Source organism: Pseudoliparis swirei, chromosome 22, assembly GCF_029220125.1.
Source record: "Pseudoliparis swirei isolate HS2019 ecotype Mariana Trench chromosome 22, NWPU_hadal_v1, whole genome shotgun sequence".
Classification (NCBI taxonomy): Eukaryota; Metazoa; Chordata; class Actinopteri; order Perciformes; family Liparidae; genus Pseudoliparis; species Pseudoliparis swirei.
Window position 1 is genome coordinate 20,453,018 of NC_079409.1, and position 6,525 is coordinate 20,459,542.

The following is a 6,525-nucleotide window of genomic DNA, read 5'->3' on the forward strand; positions in this document are numbered from 1 at the left end:
ATTCATTCCCAACATCATAAAGTCATGCCCACACAACACGCACACACACATTAGATCACCTCAAGTGATGCATGTCGCACTTATTCACTTTTGCGGTCCTCGAAACATCAAATAAACACATTTTTTTTTTAAAGAAGAGAGGCTTCTCCAGGCTGAATGCCTGCTGCATGTGCAAAGAGAAAATGTTATGGCTAATTTAGCCAGAGATGCACACTGTATAATCATTGTCCCAAAAGAGGGAGGAAAAAAAAGCTTCTGGATGCACAGTAGCAGATGAATCATCACGCTGTGTCACATATATATCATCCCGGGAGACGCAGACCACAGTCTTCCTGCTCAGGTTTACCCCCTGAAATCACACATATTTCCATAGGAAACATAAAGAAATGTAAACTTTTATTTATCCTTTTCTGCATTTGACCCATCCTTAACCCTCCTGTGACCTTGTGCTAACATATTTTACCCTTGGGGTCAATTTGACCCCAGCAATTAAAATCTCCAGAAAAGTATTAGAATTCATATTTTTTCCCAAGTTTAGGTGTCAGGTACTTTATGTTTGTTTGTTGACTACCTAAATAGCCCATTAAATCCCCCCCCCCCGCCCCCCCCAATACATCCAGAATACTTGTTCACGACTATAGCGAAATATGCAGATCACCATTAAAATCTCACTGATTGACCTCAAATTGGAAAGAGATATATTTTTGGTGTTTTAATGGCTTTATATTGCTTCTAAGTACATATTTTTTATATCAAATTGACCCCAAAGAACACGGATGCTTACAAGTTGTGTACGGGACATTGAAAACATATGTGAATTTTATGGAATTTTATGGAATGTGGAATGTGAAGCAAAAAAACTGATGTTAGTAATTTGTTCAGAGATGTTAAATATTGAATGGGGTCAAATTGACCCCAAAGGTAACAGGAGGGTTAAGAAGCAGTGGGTTGCAGTCAAGTGCCTGGGGAGCAACAAGGACACTTGGTCACGCAACTATGGGCAGAGCGGGGATCGAACACGGTACCTCGTGGTTACAGGACGACCGCTCTCCCCATGACTTACAGCCGACGCCCAGAGAGAAGCTGTCAGACGATCCATCAGGCAGATAGGATCTATGCCGTCTCATAGGGTCCGATGACCCCATGAGACGTAAAGTCAAAAGGACTTCCGGGGAGAAAGCAGAGTTAGTAACGTGTGATTGAGAGATGAAAATTCATCCTTAAGGAGAGAAAAAAGAGGAGATAGGTACTCAGTGCATCCTAAAACGTCCCCCGGCAGCTATAAGCCTATAGCAGCATATCAAGGGGCTGGACCAGGGCAAACCTGATTCAGCCCTAACTATAAGCTCTGTCAAAGAGGAAGGTCTTAAGTCTACTCTTAAACGAGGTGACTGTGTCTGCCTCCCGGACTGAAATTGGAAGCTGGTTCCATAAAAGAGGAGCTTGATAACTAAAGGCCTGAACATCTTTCACAGGTGTTCAAAGGGACACGGCATGTTTTTCACAAGAGGCCACTCACTTTCACGGCTTAACACTTCCAACCAGTGACATTTGCGCTGTGGAAAGTCCCAACACTAACAAAACGGAGTGAAAAGGAGAGCAAAGTCAAATAAAGTCTAAGAGACCGCATTGTAAATAAAGAAGAATGAAGCTAATCCTAACTTTTGTCCAGGCAGTGCATGTTATGCTATTTGCACACATACTGCTGTAGCATCATTAACTCTTGTAGCGTTAGCTAAAACCAGCAAGACACTATGGTTTTAAAGAGGGAGAAGAAATGTAATATCACAATCTACAAAATGTCAAGGACGACTTCATAAAGTCCAAGACTTCCACTTTTATTTGGTACTCAATGAAGATATGTGAATATATAAGCATGGTGTCTGACAGGCTGGTCTCATCTAATGTGAATAACACGTCACTTTGATTTTTTAAATCTCTTTCAGCCAGGAGAACAGAGACCGGTGCTTAGCTCATGTCTATAAATTAATGAACCTAAACGAACATCTTGAATTAATCCCAAACCATGATATAAAACTTGCTTAATGTTCACAAAATTCCAAGCATGACGATAACTGGATGAACGAGTCTCAATCAGACACCATAATGTTAAGATCTCTATCAAGACTAGTGTTTTTTTTCTCCCCCTCCCAATGATAAAAAGAGTGAAATACCATAACCTGCTTGCCACGTTGCTTTTATGCTGATGTGAGGTTCTGGGACAGGGATGTCTCTGTGTACAGATTGTAAAGCCCTCTGAGACAAATTTGTAATTTGTGAAAATGGGCTATACAAATAAACTGAATTGAATTGAATATCCTCCCTGAATTAACATTGTAGTTGTTGCTTGTACATAACCTCATCTTTTAGTTTGAACTCACAATGTTAACCACGTGTTGGAAGCTGTGACCGTGTGTGAGAAGTCAGGAAAAAAACGGTGGGAAAAGACACGCAAATGTGCTCCCTGTTCACTTACCCGTGAGATTACATTGTGTCTGAGAACCGCTAATTTGAGCGAAGTCACGTTAGCTGGGTCACGTTAGCGAGGTCTCGTTAGCTGGGTCACGTCTTTTGCGTTAGCTTTCCGGCTAAAATGCCTGAGCTGCCGTTACAAAAGTTAAAACGGGGATGAGGAAGTATTAGTAATAATAACATTTTGTTGAGTTACTTGTTGTGTGTGTACTCTGAGTTTTTACCTTTTCTTTAGTATTATTTATCACAAGTTGTTCAAGTTTCATCTGTTACAGAGTAAAAGCAAAGGTCAGATGAAAAATGTATAAATTATTTGGGTCTGTGTGACACCCCTCTCACTAGCCCCATAGATAAGCCCCTCCCCTTGAAAATGAGGGCGCCATCTGATTGGTTACGGATAGGTAAATGTTTAAAAACACAGTTATGGATTGAGCCACGGCAGGACAGTCTCATACATCCGTATATCCTTGTGTAACGTTCCACAAATAAATGCAGTGCGATCCACAAATAAATAGACAAATCCACATAGAAACCCAGAAATATATTTGTGATTTTTCTTGTACATTTATATAAATGTGCGATGGAATGTATTTGTGAATTGTTCTGCGTGCATTTGTAAATTGAATATATTTGTGAATTTTTCTATGCGCATTTGTGAATCTTCGCAATTATTGAGACTGATCTGACCCCATGTGGAGGCAGTCCTGGCCAACATCAGTAGGCAGTTGACTGACAAGGGAGGGTCATCAGATGGATCGAGCTCACCTGGGCCTTCCAGGCTGTAAAAGCTGGTTGTACCTGTACTTGTAAAGCGCTTTTCTCGTCTTCTGACCACTCAAAACGCTTTAACACTACATGACATCATTCAGCCAAATAAATTGATAAGAGGGGCTACGGTTCAGAATCAGAATCAGAATCAGAAACAGGTTTATTGCCAAAGAATGAATGTTTTCACAAACAAACGAGAAATTTTTTTTGGTGGAAGGTGCAACATTTGGACATGACAAACAACAATCAACGCAAGGAGGGAGGAGGAGTGGGAGGAAGAGGGAGGAGGAGGAAGAGGAAGGAGCGGGAAGAAGGAGGAGAGAGGAAGGTGGAAGAAGAGGTGGTAGTCCTGGGGGTGACAGTCAGTCAGTCCCGGGGTCCATTGATGAGCCCGACCGCCGTCGGAAAAAGCTATTGGTGTGGCTGGAGGTCGTGGTCATGATGGACTGCAGCCTCCTCCCGAGGGAGGGACTCGAACAGGAGTGTCCAGGGTGGGAGGGTCGCGACAATCTTTCTGGCCCGCTTCAGTGACCTGGAAGTGAACAGGACCTGGAGGAAGGCAGATTGCAGCCGATAACCCTCTCGGCCGAGCGGATGATGCTCTGCAGCCTGCGCTTGTCTTTGGCTGTGGCTGCAGGGTGCCAGGCGGTGATGGAGGAGCAGATGATGGACTCAACGATGGCCGTGTAGGACTGTACCATCATCTTCCTGGCAGGTTGAATTTCCTCAGCTGCCTCAGGAAGAACATCCTCTGCTGGGCCTTCTTGGAGATGGAGCCGATGTTCAGCTCCCACTTGAGGTCCTGGGAGATGATGGAGCCCAGGAAGCGGTAGGACTCCACAGCGTCGACGGGGAGTCACACAGGATGAGAGGGCGGGTGGGGCTGCATTCCTCCTGAAATCCACAACCATCTCCACTGTCTTCAGAGCGTTGAGCTCCAGGTTGTTCTGGCTGCACCAGGTCACCAGGTGGTCAGTCTCCCACCTGTAGGCGGTCTCGTGCTCGCCAGAGATGAGTCCAATGAGGGTGGTGTCATCCGCGAACTTTAGGAGCTTGAGGGACTGGTGACTGGAGGTGCAGCTGTTGTTGTACAGGGTGAACAGCAGAGGGAGAGAACACAGCCTTGGGGGGAACCCGTGCTGGTGGTCCGGGAGCCTGAGACGTGTTTCCTAGCCTCACGTGCTGCTTCCTGTCGGTCAGGAAGTCTGTGATCCACCTGCAGGTGGAGTCGGGCACGTGCAGCTGGGAGAGCTTGTCCTGCAACAGGGACGGATGATGGAATTGAAGGCAGAGCTGAAGTCCACAAACAGGATCCTGGCGTAGGTTCCTCGGGAGTCCAGATGCTGGAGGATGTAGTGAAGGGCCATGTTGACTGCATCGTCTGCAGACCTGTTGGCTCTGTAGGCGAACTGCAGGGGTCCAGGAGTGGGTCGGTGATGGTCTTGAGGTGTGACAGGACCAAGCGTTCAAGGACTTCATGACCACAGAGGTCAGGCGACGGGCCTGTAGTCATTGAGTCCTGTGATCTTGGGTTTTTGGGGACGGGATGATGGTGGAGGCCTTGAAGCAGGCTGGAACGTGGCATGTCTCCAGGGAGGTGTTGAAGATGTCGGTGAACACCGGAGACAGCTGGTCCGCACAGTGCTTCAGGGTGGAGGGGGAGACGGAGTCCGGGCCCGCTGCTTTATGGGGTTCTGCTTTTTAAACAGCCTGTTGACTGCTCTCTCCAGGATGACGAGGGGCGTCGCTGAGTTGATGGAGGGTGCTCCAAAGGTGTGAGCCCCTGATGGGCTGGGGGAGGGTGGGCTGATGGTCTGTGGCTTGTTGGTGGGGCTGTGGGGGATTGTCTCAGGACTGCTCCATTGTCTTTCAAAGCGGCAGTAGAACTCATTTAGCTCGTCTGCCAGAAGCACATTGTTCATGGAGTGGGGTGATTTGGGCTTGTAGTTGGTGATCTGCCTGAGCCCTCTCCAGACAGAAGCAGAGTCGTTTGCTGAGAGCTGCTGTTGCAGTTTCTCAGAGTACAGTCGCTTAGCATCTCTCACCGCCTTGCTAAACCTGTATTTGGACTCTGTGTACAGGTCCTTGTCCCCACTCCTGAATGCCTGGTCCTTCTGCAGTCTTAGCTTCCTGAGCTCCGCTGTGAACCAGGGTTTGTCGTTGTTATAACTCACCCTGGAGCAGGATGGAATACAGCTGTCCTCACAGAAGCTGATGTAGGAAGTTACAGCCTCTGTGTACTCATCCAGGCTGTTGGTAGCAGTCCTGAAGACATCCCAGTCAGTACAGTCAAAGCACGCCCAGATCCTCCAGAGCCTCACTGGTCCACTTCTTGAACTTCCTCACCACAGGTTTGCAGAGCTTTAGTCTCTGCCTGTATGAGGGAATCAGATGAACCATGACGTGGTCAGAGTTTCCCAGTGCAGCTCGAGGGACGGCGTGATAGGCCCTGCTGATTGTTGTGTAGCAGTGGTCCAGAATGCTCTTCTCTCTGGTAGGGCATTTAATTAACTGTCTATATTTAGGGAGTTCGTGGCTGAGGTTTCCTTTGTTAAAATCCCCGAGTACAATAACCAAAGAGTCCGGGAAGGTCCGCTCCACACGCCGTATCTGTTCAGCGAGTGTCTGTTGTGCCTCGTTCACGTTCCCCTGCGGCGGCATGTAAACTCCGGCCAGGATGAATGAAGCGAACTCACGTGGGGAGTAGAAGGGTTTGCAGTGGATGATAAAGATTCCAGGTCCGGCGAACAGTGCTGTAGAATCACCGTTACGTCGTTGCACCAGCCGTTGTTGAGGTAAAAGCAGATTCCTCCACCCTTTTTTTTTACCGGAGAGCTCCGTGACCCGGTCCGCTCGGAACAGCTGGAAGCCAGCGAGCTGGAGCGCAGAGTCTGTATCGAGCCACTAAGCCATGATTCCGTGAAACACAGAACGGAGGATGAGGAGAAGTCTCTGTCTCTCCCCACCAGCAGCTGGAGTTCGTCCAGTTTGTTGCACAGTGAGCGGACGTTGGAGAGAAATATGCCCGGCAGCGCTGTACGAGATCCCCGTTTCGTAGCCGCATAAGCGCCTCGAACGTTTCCCTCTCCGCGCGCGTCTCACCACGTGCGCCAAGGTGAGCACACCTTTTACAAAAATGTCCAGTAACTCCACAGAAGTTAAAAACGTTGGAAGTAAATCCGCTGGAGTTGTTCCCCTGATGTACAAGAGCTCTTCTCTGGTGAAAGAGCTCTGGGAATCCCAGCAGAAAACAGTATTTAAAACGAAAACAATAAAAAACATCGC